Here is a 13,257-nt window from a genome sequence, read left to right on the forward strand (position 1 = left end):
AGAGTGTAAGGGACTGGAGATGAAGTGTGGGGGGGGGACAGAAGAGGCAGAAACCTGGGAGGTGGCAGAAGAGGGAGAAACTTGGGAGGGGACGGGAGTGGAAGGCATAGTACGAGGAGGAGGGTGAATCTCCACACTTGTAATAGAGCCAGAGAGAGGGGAAGAACTAGGTACAGAGACTGGAAAGGTAAAGTGTGGAGGTGGAAGAAGGGAAGGAAGGGGCAAAGAAGATTTGAGCAATGTGGATTTTTTGGACTTCTGAGAAGTAGAGGGGCGATTGGTATTAGGTGTCGTACGAGGTCTTGTCGATACTGGGGTTTGTGAGGAAGGACGCGAAGATGTGAGAACAGACTGAGTTGTAGTCGGGACATCAGAGCCAAGGACAGCAAAAGAATTAGATGCCGTAGTGGCTATGGGAGGAGTAACAACAGAGGAGGCTGCAGAAGATGGGACCCCAGAAGTGGGGGGATGTTTGGAAACACGAGAATAAGAAACACGGGGTAGTCTCCCTTGGAGGCGGAGATGAGTAACTGCCATAGCATAAGGGAGACCTTCTGCCTCTTTGAGGCAACGGATTTCACGTTCATTTAAGTAGACCTGGCAACGGCGGGAGTACGAAGGGTGAGCTTCATTACAATTAAGGCAAGATGGAGGTTGACTGCAAGATGTATTAGAATGGTCGTCGGCACCACAGACTGGGCATTCGGCCATAGAACTGCAATATTTCGCTCGGTGACCAAAACACCAGCAATTTCTACATAGTTGCGGTGTAGGTATCACCTTTCGAACTTGTAACCGATGTCCCACGACATATACAGAGGACGGGAGTTCTCGGCTGTCAAAAGTTAAATGAGCCACATTGCAAGGGTAACGTCTCCGCCCCCGGGCAGGAAGGACATAAGTGTCTACTTTGAGGATTGGGAGATCCTGGAGTTCCAACTGCTCAAAAATGTCATTGCCACATGACTGGAAATTCTGTTGGACTATGGTATGGGGCAGAATGACAGTACCACTACAAAAATTGAGAGAAAGATGTTTTTCAATAGTGATAGGAGTAGTATCGATATTCGAAAGGAGAGAAAGATCATGAGCTTGGGTAGCATTCTGGACAGTGACGATGCGCGTACCGCTCTTGAGAGCATGAAATGAAATATCTCTACCAACACGACGCAGGAGCGCTTTGCCAATACTATGGTCAGAAAGGTAGGCAGAAGAAGAAGTCGGTCTTAAAGTAAAGAATTTAGTCCATTGTGTGGTCCAAAACTGAGCGTGGAGAGGGAGTGCTTGACGTGTCGGTCTTTTCCGAGTAGAATGGGAAGGTAACGAAGGAGCATCATCAGGAGATTGACGTTGGCGTTTAGGAGTAGGACCGGAGTTGGTCCAGCGTGAAATGGGTGGGCGATTCGAAAATTGCTGTACCGTAGAGGGAGAAGCCGGAAGCATAGTCAAAGGAGAGCGGAGTTCAGACAAATCGAAGGAGTCAGTCAAAGCCCCGGTACCTGAGGCGGGTGAGGAAACAGCACCAGCAAGAGGTACAGGGGCATCAGGAGTGTCCGAAGAGTGGTCTAAACACAAGGCAGGGTCAGAATGGGGTGAGGTATCAAGAAGGGGCCCGGGGGTAGTGGGTTCATGGATTGGGTTCTCCATGGTTAGGTTACTCCTTTGCTTTTTGTTTTTAAGAAAAAAAAGAAAGAAGAAAAGAAAATAAAAATAAAAAAAAGAATAAAAAAAGGGGGGAGCGGGGAGGAATAGTTCCCAGGAGGAATGAAAGGGCCGGAAATCTCCCTCCGCGCCCAAGAGGACCTCAGCACCGCTAGTAGTGCAGATGCAGCATGGAACCCGTGCCATACCCTACCCTTCATGCCAGTAAACCAGCAATCTGGGATAGCAACCTCGCATCTGCCGAGCTACCTCGGTGGACAAAAGAGAGGGCGGCCGGATATCCGCCACAAAGCATACCTCCTTCGGCCACCACCCCTGGAATCCGAAAGGTGGCTTCCAGAGATACACCCGTCGCCCGAAAGATACCCAAAGCTACTCCGGGATACCGGAGAGGGATCGGGACATCCCCAGGCGATCCAGATTCCACGGCAAACTACACCACTACCAAGAACCTCAACGGAATGGGATGGACCCCAGTGTCCTTTCCCCTATCTAGGAACTAGCGCGCCTGTGGGAGAAATCCCAAAGGCCAAAAAGAGGAAGGGCAAAAGGGAGGGGTGGGGAGGAGGAGGAGGAGGAATGGAAAAAGGGGAGGATGGGATAGGGGAGGGGAGAATGGGGGGTAATTAGGTTCGGTCTGAGGAAGAAGACCGACAGGTCTAATTCCTCAGACCAAGAGCCTCTTCACCACGCCAAGGAGCCCCCCTTGAAGAGGTCCAGGTGCTGAGTGAGTGGGCATAGTTTCAATTTCTTTTTCAAATTCTATGGGATTAGCACTAATGTCAGTTAGGTGGTCTGCATGACGTTCTGATAGAGTGAAAAATGTTTTTGCATTCTCTACCCTGCTGTTTAGTAGGTTGCTGGGGGCAAGATTTTTTTTAAAGTGTGCATACTCACTGCACAAGCTTATGTCATGTTTAGCAGAAAATTTACCGCTCACAGCATACTTAATGGAGATGAGCTCAAAACATAGATCTAAGTGAGCAACAGTGGGAAAGTGAAAAGGTTAATGAAAACACTGTTGGTGCAACAGGCACATGTGTTCACTCATGCAATGTATACAACAGTACAATACAGATGTGTTGAGCCCATCAGAAGAGAAGCAATGTCCACTTAACACTAGGAAAACAATATCCCAATTTGTTTATAAAAACTAGGAATTTCAGATATACAGTCTAATAACAACGAAAATCTTCCTTTAACCCTTTGAGGGTTTCAGCCGTACTAGTACGGCTTACGTCCCAGGGTTTTTGACGTACTAGTACGCCTAAATTCTAGCGCCCTCTAATCTAGTGGGAGAAAGCTGGTAGGCCTACATATGTAAGAATGGGTCTGTGGTCAGTGTGTGCAGTATAAAAAAAATCCTGCAGCACACAGTGCATAATGAGAAAAAAAAAAACTTTGACCGTGTTTTTGGAATAAAACAGCGACTTTGCACTGTATATTCGTATGGTATTTATTGTTGTATTCTAATTTTCTTGGTCTCATTTTATAGAACGAAAGACATGTTACAGAAATTGAGATGATTTTGACTTGTTTTACAATGAAAAGTACCTTGAAATTGAGCTCAAAGTAGCAGAAATGTTTGATTTTTACCAAAGTTCAAAAGTAAACAAATCATGCCAAGCGTCCAATACACATCAACTGGTGAGTCGAATATTCTTTCACAAGTGCGCTGATCTTATTTATACCATTTCTACGCTAATGCAGTAGTCTGCATAACAGTAAATCTTCTATTTTTTGTAAGAATAAAAATTGAAAGTGGAAAGCCAAAGAAATATAAGAGGGGCCTGGGGATGTGACTAACAAATAGAGAACTTGTTATTTTAGTGCCAGGAATGTCTTGTTTATTCTAGACCCTATTCGGAAATTGGTATCTTTTGAAATTTGTGTGAAATTGGCAAAATTGCTAAATTCTGACCACTTTATTGGATAGTTGAAATTGGTAAATGGGTGGTTTCTTGTACTCATTCGATACAAAAACTAGAGTTCTAGCGAAATAGTTATGATTTTTGTCGACTAGTACATTGGAATTGGCCAAAAATAGAGCTCAAAGTGGGCAAAATCGCCGATGCGTAAACATCATCGAGACCACTAACTTTTGGTGTCATTATGATCGGGAAAAGATTCTCTAATCTTTTCATAAGAAAATTTTTTTTTTTTTTTTTTTAAATTTGGCTGACCCTGAGAACAAGTCTCGGAGAGGGCCTGTCGACCCTCAAAGGGTTAAATGTCGTAGTATATTATGTGTGGGCGAGATGGCTAGGCGGGCTACCATACCTCCCACACCTGACTTTCTACAAATAAATACTTTTCACCTCTCACCCTACATTAAGACTACAAATATTTTATGGTAAGTAATGAGTGTACTGTACATGCATTTTATCACTCTAGGGTGTTTTAACCCTTTCAGGGTCAGTGTCATACTAGTATGGCTTCACGCCAGGGTTGGTGCCGTACTAGTGTGCGTAAATTTCAGCGCCTGTAAATCTAGTGAGAGAAAGCTGGTAGGCCTACATATGAAAGAATGGGTCTATGTGGTCAGTGTGCACAGTATAAAAAAAATCCTGCAGAACACAGTGCATAATGAGAAAAAAAAACTCCGACAGTGTTTTTAGTTTAACCCTTTGACTGTCGAAGGGCCAAATCCTGAAGTTGCTTCTGGTGTCGCAAAATATTCGAAAAAAAAAAAATTATTTTTTCTTATGAAATGATAGAGAATCTTTTCCCGATTGTAAAGACACCAAAAAAACGAAATTTGATGGAAAACTGACGGAATTACGCTCTCGCGAAGTTAGCGACTTCGGCGATATTTAAAAATCGGCAATTTCGCCCACTTTGAGCCCTATTTTCGGCTAATTCCGTTATTCCAGTCAACCAAACTCATAACTATTTCTTCAGAACTCTATTTTTTCTATCGATTGAGTACAAGAAACTGCCCATTTACCGATTTCAACTACCCAATAACATGGTCAGAAATTTGCAATTTGGCTAATTTCACGAAAATTCAAAAATATGACAATTTCAAAATAAGGTCCAGAATGAACAATGCAGACATTCCTGGCTCTAAAATAACATTTTCTTTGTTCATCAGTCATGTCTCCAGGTCCCTGTGATATTACTCTTGCTTTTTATTTTGAAATTTTATTCAAACAAAAAATAGAAGATTTACTGTTATACAGACTACTGCAATACTGTAGTTTAAAACAGCAACTTTGCAGTGTATTTTTGTATGGTATTTATGGTTGTATTCTCGTTTTCTTGGTCTCATTTTATAGAATAGAAGACATGTTACAGAAATTGATTGGTTTCATAATGAAAAGTACCTTGGAATTGAGCTCAAAGTAGCAGAAATATTTGATTTTTGCCAATGTTTAAAAGTAAACAAATCATGCCACGCATCCAATACACATCAACCGGTTAGTGTGCTGATATTATTTATATCATTTCTTCCCTAATGCAGGAGTCTGCATCACAGTAAATCTTCTATTTTTTATGAGAATAAAAATTCAAAGTGGAAAGCAAAAGAAATGTAAGAGGGGGCCTGGGGACGTGACTAATGAACAGAGAATGTGTTATTTTAGTGCCAGGAATGTCTCTTGGCTATTCTGGACCCTATTTGGAAATTGGCATCTTTTGAAATTTGTGTGAAATTGGCAAAATTGCTAATTTCTGACCACTTTATTGAAATCGATAAATGGGTGGTTTCTTGTACTCATTCAATAGAGCAAATGAAGTTCTAGCAAAATAGTTATGATTTTTGTCGACTTTTACATTGGAATTGGCTGAAAATAAGGCTTGAAGTGGGCGAAATCGCCGTTGCGTAAACATCGTCGAGACTGCTAACTTTGCGAGAGCATAATTCTGCAAGTTTTCCATCAAATTTCACACTTTTGGTGTCATTATGATCAGGAAAAGACTCTCTATTATTTCATAAGAAAAAATCATTTTTATTTTTTTAGAAAATTTTTCGACCCTGAGAACAAGTTTAGGAGAGGGCCTCTTGACCCTGAAAGGGTTAAACAAAATACACTGGCACTGAAATTTGAAACCAACCAGAAGAGGCCTTCTTCAATTACACGGAACCCAACAAACCCTTTTTAATTATGTATTTCAGAAAACTGACAAAGTTGCACCTACAACCTAAAATAAGTTATTCTTCCTATGGGTTGTTAGGTGTGTCAGTGTTTAATGCTGAAGGTATTTCAGCAGGTCTTCTCTAGTCAATGCTCAAAAAAAAAAAAAATTCTAAATAAAACTGACAAATTGTTATTTACATAGTCCAATAAATATCTAAGCTGCCTACCAAGTAAAATAAGATACTTTATTTCAGCATGATAGTGTTTGTACAGAGGTGAATGATATTTAGGTGTCCATGCAGAAAGCCCCTTAGTATGCAGAGAATTTCAAGTAAACTTAAATTAAGACTAATTTAAGATTAATGAGGCAATGACAAATTTAGTGGCTTTAAATATATAGTCTCTTAGGTGATTGTAAATATAAATTTAGGAGTTACAATAAATACAAGAGAATTGAATATTCTATTAGGACATGCTATATGGCTTTTATCAAGTTTAACTGTTTAAAGAATTACAGGTTTGATTATGATTAAAGGTAATGAGGATTCTAATATATTAACATAAAGGGGACTCAATCAATGTTTTAGTGGTTGAAAGGATTAAAGATATTAAGACTAGATTATTGCAACACTGAGAATATGGATATGTAGTTTTCACATGTTTAGGTGGTGTTGGGATATATTAGGGAGAGAAGGTGTGTTTTAATGGTTGTTTTGAAGATACTGGCTGAGACAGTGGCTCTGGAGATTTCTGGCAATGTTCCAGATTTTGGGCCCTTTTATGTACATTGAATTTTTAGAGATTTAGCTGGATACAGGGTATTCACAGAGATTTTGTGCTCAGTATGTCCATGAGTCCTGTTGCAACTATCAAGAAAATGCTTCAGGTCAGGTTTAACATTAAAATTTATTGTTCTGTAAATGTAGGATGCACAGTAGCAAGAGTGAATGCTTTGTATAGTGAGTAGATATAGGTCTCTGAAGAGTGGGGGAAAGGGGGTGATTGTTGCCTTGCAGTGGACTGTGTGATCATTCGTACTGCAGTTTTTTGAGTTATTATTGACTTAGTGATTTTCTCTTGTGGATCCCCATGCAGAAATAGCATAGGTGAGGTAGAGGTAGATCAGTGAACAGTATAATGTAAGTAGTGCCATTTGAGGTGCATAATGTATTTTGAGAGGATGCCAACCGGTTTGGACACCTTTTTTTTTACGTATTGGATATGGGTCTTCTAAGTTGCTGTCAATGTGCAGACCCAGAATTTTCCCCTCATTATGTTTAGGAATAAGAGTATTGTTAATCACAATGTAAATTTTGTTGGGTATTACATTTGTTCTGCTCCCAAACATAATACAGAAAGTTTTGTCAATTTTAAGTGTAAGTTTATTGGTAGTCATCCAGGCTGATATTTTTAAGAGCTCTTCATTAACACTGTCGTTGAGTGAAGCAAGATTTAGGTGGAAGATGACAAAAGTTGTGTCATCAGCAAAAAGAATAGGTCTAAGTTATTGTGATATATTTGGAAGGTCACTGATGTATAAAAGGAAAAATAAGGGCCAAGAATGCTTCCCTGTGGTACACCAGTGTCTGGAGGTCTTGCTGAGGAGGTTGTTAGCAAGGTAAGACTTTATATATATGCAGATGCATGGCCTCTGATACCGTAATGGTCAAGTTTGTGAAGTCCTCGTGGATATTCCTTTTTCAAGTGCTGTGTAAAGTAGGTCTAACATTTTTATAATTGCATGAGAGAACATGAGCTGCTTGTTTAAACAACAGTGGTGGGACTTAAGCTAGATTTCATGATTTATTTTTTAGTGATACATACCTTCTAAGTTAGATACACTAGCATTAAAAGCTTGAAGGTGAACAGAAAAAATGTTCAAGTAAATCTTGGAGGAAGAAAAGAGCTAGACAACCACTACTGCTATTCCCTTTCATGGAATGCCGAATATTAGATATTCACAGCATAACACTATAATGGATACTAATAATGTAACATATTGTTGGATACAGCGGGTTTTCAGGCATTACCAAAATTTTCAGGCTTGGCACATGATCCTTATATTAAAAACCTTCAAGACTGTGTTTAAATTGCACTCAGTAACTTTTCCATGCTCAAACCTCCTTTAGGCAAGTCTATCTTAATGCCAATGTAGTAATTAATAACCATTTGCGTAATATAATTTTGAAAAGCCAACAAACACTCAACACTATCCCCTCACTTAATGACCTATTTCTGCTTATTTAACAACCAAATTCAAGGCTGCAGATTATCCTCCCCTCCCAACTAATAACCAGTTTCTTGTATAACAACCAGATAATATTTATACTGTATATTGTTTATCACTTCATAGGTCTCAACATGCGAGACAAAATGAGATGTTTCCTGAATCAGCAGTCAACACGGTTTTCATATCATCTGTATCATCACTTAAAATGTCAAAGAAATGGGGATAATGTTTATGCAGTACAGTATATACAGTAGTATATAAATTGTTTATCACCCCAGGAGAGAGAGGGTCTGATCATGTCCGTGAGAGGAGCGACATTATACGTACAGCCTCTCCTCACCTAATGACAGAGTTCCGTTCCTAAGACCACATCGTTAAATGAATTCGTCGCTAAGTGAGGAACATACTATAATGGTAGTTTGTGTCAACCATCTTTGATATTGCTTTAATGTCACCTTTGCACCATTTATAACATTTCTGGTATACATGTATGTATTTTTAAATGTTTATACAGTAGTGTACTGTACGTATATTGAAATAAACAGAATAGAGGAAATCAGTTCTAATATACATTATTTAGGTATGAATACTGGTCAGAGAGCCCATCGTAAGTCCAAGGCATCAGTAAATGAGTACATCGCTAAGTGAGGAGAGGCTGTATTAGATTCTGTACCTCCCACCACTCCCTCCTTCACCAGAGATGAGCCCATTGTTTAGAAGAGGCACAGTGGTGTTACATCCCCCATTTTACAAAAAAACAATGGAAAAATTATAAAAATATTGAGTAAAGTATTACATGACACTGTTGGACTGAAAGGTTGCAAAGGCCTCAGGGTTAGATAAACCAAACATATTTAAGCATTTTATGTTTAAGCCAATAATTTATGGTGAACATTCTCATTGTCTGCATGATGCATTTATGCACATGTATATCTATGATGCCTACTGTACATATGCTTCCACTACAAGGGTTTTAATACTGTACTTAAATTTCTTATCTACATATTTTTTTTATTTTTTATTATCACACCGGCCGATTCCCACCAAGGCAGGGTGGCCCGAAAAAGAAAAACTTTCACCATCATTCACTCCATCACTGTCTTGCCAGAAGGGTGCTTTACACTACAGTTTTTAAACTGCAACATTAACACCCCTCCTTCAGAGTGCAGGCACTGTACTTCCCATCTCCAGGACTCAAGTCTGGCCTGCCGGTTTTCCTGAACCCCTTCATAAATGTTACTTTGCTCACACTCCAACAGCACGTCAAGTATTAAAAACCATTTGTCTCCATTCACTCCTATCAAACACGCTCACGCATGCCTGCTGGAAGTCCAAGCCCCTCGCACACAAAACCTCCTTTACCCCCTCCCTCCAACCTTTCCTAGGCCGAACCCTACCCCGCCTTCCTTCCACTACAGACTGATACACTCTTGAAGTTATTCTGTTTCGCTCCATTCTCTCCACATGTCCGAACCACCTCAACAACCCTTCCTCAGCCCTCTGGACAACAGTTTTGGTAATCCCGCACCTCCTCCTAACTTCCAAACTGCGAATTCTCTGCATTATATTCACACCACACATTGCCCTCAGACATGACATCTCCACTGCCTCCAGCCTTCTCCTCGCTGCAACATTCATCACCCATGCTTCACACCCATATAAGAGCGTTGGTAAAACTATACTCTCATACATTCCCCTCTTTGCCTCCAAGGACAAAGTTCTTTGTCTCCACATACTCCTAAGTGCACCACTCACCCTTTTCCCCTCATCAATTCTATGATTCACCTCATCTTTCATAGACCCATCCGCTGGGACGTCCACTCCCAAATATCTGAATACATTCACCTCCTCCATACTCTCTCCCTCCAATCTGATATCCAATCTTTCATCACCTAATCTTTTTGTTATCCTCATAACCTTACTCTTTCCTGTATTCACTTTTAATTTTCTTCTTTTGCACACCCTACCAAATTCATCCACCAATCTCTGCAACTTCCCTTCAGAATCTCCCAAGAGCAGAGTGTCATCAGCAAAGAGCAACTGTGACAACTCCCACTTTATGTGTGATTCTTTATCTTTTAACTCCACGCCTCTTGCCAAGACCCTCGCATTTACTTCTCTTACAACCCCATCTATAAATATATTAAACAACCACGGTGACATCACACATCATTGTCTAAGGCCTACTCTTATTGGGAAATAATTTCCCTCTTTCCTACATACTCTAACTTGAGCCTCACTATCCTCGTAAAAACTCTTCACTGCTTTCAGTAACCTACCTCCTACACCATACACCTGCAACATCTACCACATTGCCCCCTATCCACCCTGTCATACGCCTTTTCCAAATCCATAAATACCACAAAGATCTCCTTAGCCTTATCTAAATACTGTTCACTTATATGTTTCACTGTAAACACCTGGTCCACACACCCCCTACCTTTCCTAAAGCCTCCTTGTTCATCTGCTATCCTATTCTCCTATTTTTAACTGACAAATCCATTTGTTCTCTAGGCTTCCTTAACTTGTTAATCTCACTCCAAAACTTTTTCTTATTTTCAACAAAATTTGTTGATAACATCTCACCCACTCTCTCATTTGCTCTCTTTTTACATTGCTTTACCACTCTCTTAACCTCTCTCTTTTTCTCCATATACTCTTCCCTCCTTGCATCACTTCTACTTTGTAAAAACTTTTCATATGCTAACTTTTTCTCCCTTACTACTCTCTTTACATCATCATTCCACCAATCGCTCCTCTTCCCTCCCGCACCCACTTTCCTGTAACCACAAACTTCTGCTGAACACTCTAACACTACATTTTTAAACCTACCCCATACCTCTTCGACCCCATTGCCTATGCTCTCATTAGCCCATCTATCCTCCAATAGCTGTTTATATCTTACCCTAACTGCCTCCTCTTTTAGTTTATAAACCTTCACCTCTCTCTTCCCTGATGCTTCTATTCTCCTTGTATCCCATCTACCTTTTACTCTCAGTGTAGCTACAACTAGAAAGTGATCTGATATATCTGTGGCCCCTCTATAAACATGTACATCCTGAAGTCTACTCAACAGTCTTTTATCTACCAATACATAATCCAACAAACTACTGTCATTTCGCCCTACATCATATCTTGTATACTTATTTATCCTCTTTTTCTTAAAATATGTATTACCTATAACTAAACCCCTTTCTATACAAAGTTCAATCAAAGGGCTCCCATTATCATTTACACCTGGCACCCCAAACTTACCTACCACACCATCTCTAAAAGTTTCTCCTACTTTAGCATTCAGGTCCCCTACCACAATTACTCTCTCACTTGGTTCAAAGGCTCCTATGCATTCACTTAACATCTCCCAAAATCTCTCTCTCTCTCCTCTACATTCCTCTCTTCTCCAGGTGCATACACGCTTATTATGACCCACTTTTCGCATCCAACCTTTACTTTAATCCACATAATTCTTGAATTTACACATTCATATTCTCTTTTCTCCTTCCATAACTGATCCTTCAACATTACTGCTACCCCTTCCTTTGCTCTAACTCTCTCAGATACTCCAGATTTAATCCCATTTATTTCCCTCCACCGAAACTCCCCTACCCCCTTCAGCTTTGTTTCGCTTAGGGCCAGGACATCCAACTTCTTTTCATTCATAACATCAGCAATCATCTGTTTCTTGTCATCCGCACTACATCCACGCACATTTAAGCATCCCAGTTTTATAAAGTTTTTCTTCTTCTCTTTTTTAGTAAATGTCTACAGGAGAAGGGGTTACTAGCCCATTGCTCCCGGAATTTTAGTCGCCTCATACGACACGCATGGCTTATGGAGGAAAGATTCTTTTCCATTTCCCCATGGACAATAGAAGAAATAAAGAAGAACAAGAGATATTTAGAAAAAGGAGAAAAACCTAGATGAATGTATATATATATGCATGTGCGTGTCTGTGAAGTGTGACCAAAGTGTAAGTAGGAGTAGCAAGATATCCCTGTTATCTAGCGTGTTTATGAGACAGAAAAAGAAACCAGCAATCCTACCATCATGTAAAACAGTTACAGGTTTCTGTTTCACAATCATCTGGCAGGACGGTAGTACTTCCCTGGGTGGTTGCTGTCTACCAACCTACTACCTATAACTTAATTTAATCACTTTGAGCATTTATGTAATCTAGTGAATAAACTGTTTAAAGGTATGCTTTATCTTAAGTCTGTCTGAAATGCACTGCATTACTGTGGGCTTTTCATGTATAACTGGAGGGAATTTTGTGGGTCGACGCCCCTGTGGCTCAGTGTGGGACCAGGCCTCGCAGTGGATCAGGGCCTGATCAACCAAGCTGTTACTGCTGGCTGCACATAAACCAACATACAAGCCATAGCCTGGCTGGTCAGGAACCGACTTTAGGTACCTGTCCAGCACCTTCTTGAAGACAGCCAGGGGTCTATTGGTAATCCCCTTTATGTATGCTGGGAGGCAGCTGAGCAGTTGTGGGCTCCGGAAACTTTCTGTGTTGTCTCTTAGCATACTCGTGGCACCCCTGCTTTCCATTGGGGGGGATGTAGAATCTCCTGCCAAGTCTTCTGCTTTTGCAGAGAGTGATTTTCATGTGCAGATTTAAGACTAGTCCCTCTAGGATTTTCCAGGTTTATATTATCACATATCTTTCTTGCCTGCATTCCAGGGAGTACAAATCAAGGGACTTCAACTGTTTCCAGTAATTTAGGTGATTTATCATACTTATGTGTCATGAAAGTTCTCTGTATATTCTCCAGGTTTAGAATTTTACCTGCCTAGAAAGGAGCCGTTAGTGTACAACAATAGTCCAGTCTAGAGACAACAAGCGATTTGAAGAGAATCATCATGGGCTTGGTATGATAAACCAGAAAATAATGTAATGTGTACTGTTTTATGGAAAATCAATTTTACTTTACTGTAGCCCATGGACAAAAAGTGAGGGAGCGTTGGAGAGGGGATAAAGAAAACCAAGACAGGTTAGGCACGTACTTCAATAGCTAAGTGTGTACCAAGAAATGAAGGTTTATAGGATAAGAGATAAAATGCTCTATCAAAAAAATATGAAATGAGATGATGTAATGGTTAACAGGAAAAAATGCGACTGAAGCCAAACCAGTTCTGGCCAGGGAAAAAACCTTTGGAGCTAATTAAGTACAGAAAAATATGGATGGCAGAGCAGCTGACCATGAAGAAACAAAAAAAGAGGCCACTGCTTGTTGACATGATAGTCACACCCCAGCTATAAAGACAATCAATAAACAGTCTAAA

The sequence above is a fragment of the Cherax quadricarinatus genome, chromosome 5 (assembly GCF_038502225.1).
Source record: "Cherax quadricarinatus isolate ZL_2023a chromosome 5, ASM3850222v1, whole genome shotgun sequence".
Classification (NCBI taxonomy): Eukaryota; Metazoa; Arthropoda; class Malacostraca; order Decapoda; family Parastacidae; genus Cherax; species Cherax quadricarinatus.